Here is a 1,674-nt window from a genome sequence, read left to right on the forward strand (position 1 = left end):
AATGATTAATTTTATTGATAGAAAATAAATACATTTTAAAAAGAGAGCGCAATTTAGAAAAAACTTTTTGAAAACTATTTTGAAAGCGATATTCTCTGAGCCTGAAAAATATTGGGATTCCAGGCAATTTCTATAAAACTATGAACATCTTTAGATCTAAGTGCATTCTAAAGCTGGAGAAAACTTTCAATGTTTGTTTGCGTTGGTTGGGAAGATCCGATTTTTTATATGCGAGAGCACAGTTGACTGAAAACACCTTATCTGAGACCGGTATTTGTCAAGTTAAAATATAGCAAAAAATTTAATGTACAATTTCTATTAGTTTGGAAGTTGCCAGTTTTTAAAGAAGAGAGCGCGGTTTAGAAAAAAGTCCATTTTAAGAGCCATATTCAATAAGCTTGGTAAAAGTATTATTTCGGTCGATTCAGATGAAACTTCGGTCGAAAAAAGCGGTCGAGCTTCAGGCCTAGCAGGGAGAATTGTAAAATGATCTGGAAAAATGATTGGATCTCACGCAATGACTATGAAACTTTCAGCATAGCGTTAAGAATGTTCTAAAAAAGGTAAACATTTGAATGTACAATTTGCTTATGGTTGAAAGATGCGAATTTTTAAAGAAAGGAACACATTTTAGCAAAAAGTTAATTTTGAGAGCGATATTCACTAGGCTCCGTTGGGATCGATATGTCGAAACTCACATTTAAAAAGCTTGAGAAGCTTTTTTCGTCTTTAGCTCCAAGTGTGTTACTACAGATGGTGAAAACGCTTACTTGCTAATTGTTTTAGTTTCTATGATACGAATTTGTAAAGCCGATTGCGGAGCTGATAAAAAAAACCTCCGTTTTGGGAACATATTCACCAAGCTGGGCAAAATTAGGATTTCGATCGATTTTTTTTTGAAACTTACTCACATGTTCAGAGAAAGTATTTTCTACAGATGGTGAAAACTTGAAATTCCTTGTTGTTTTCATTTGGAAGATTGGATTTGTTAAATAGAGAGCCCAGTTGAGTAAAAACAGCCATTTTGAGACCGATATTTACGACGCTGTAAAAAATCGGGAGTCCATGCGATTTTTATGCAACGTTCCACCTCATTAGAGAAAAATGCGCTCTAAACCCTTCAAAGGTTTCAAATTACTGCTTGTGTTAGTTTGAAGGATGCGAATTTTTAAATGAGCGAGCGCAGTTAAATTAAAACATCTATTTTGAGGTCAGTAGCTATCTAGATAGCGAAAATCAATAGCAGGGTGAATTTTAATAAAACTTTCTGCATCCATAGAGTCAACTGTCTGCTAAAGATTGAGATGATTGACAAATTGAGAGTTGTGTTAGTTTGCAAGATGCAAATTTTTGAGAGATGCTGATGCAAAGAATTGTTTATGAGGTCGATATTGTCTAAGCTGGTTCATTTTTAATAACTCGTTAGTAGTTGGTGTCAATACTTTAAACTGTTTACATATTCATACAAATAGGAGTTGGAAAAAGCAATTTTAATAATTCCTAAGTTAGTGCTTTGGCACGCTCGTTTACCTGAGTTGAGCCAATAAGCCCAAGAATCTAGAAACTATTGAAGGCTTGAAAACACGTGTGATTGTAAACTTTTGTTACTTTGCTCGATGTTATTTCTAAAAAATCTATTAAATGGGTGTTAAAAGCATCGTTGATTATGAACAC

Source organism: Dendroctonus ponderosae, unplaced genomic scaffold (assembly GCF_020466585.1).
Source record: "Dendroctonus ponderosae isolate FM_Combo_2020 unplaced genomic scaffold, Dpon_F_20191213v2 Dpon_F_20191213_5, whole genome shotgun sequence".
Classification (NCBI taxonomy): Eukaryota; Metazoa; Arthropoda; class Insecta; order Coleoptera; family Curculionidae; genus Dendroctonus; species Dendroctonus ponderosae.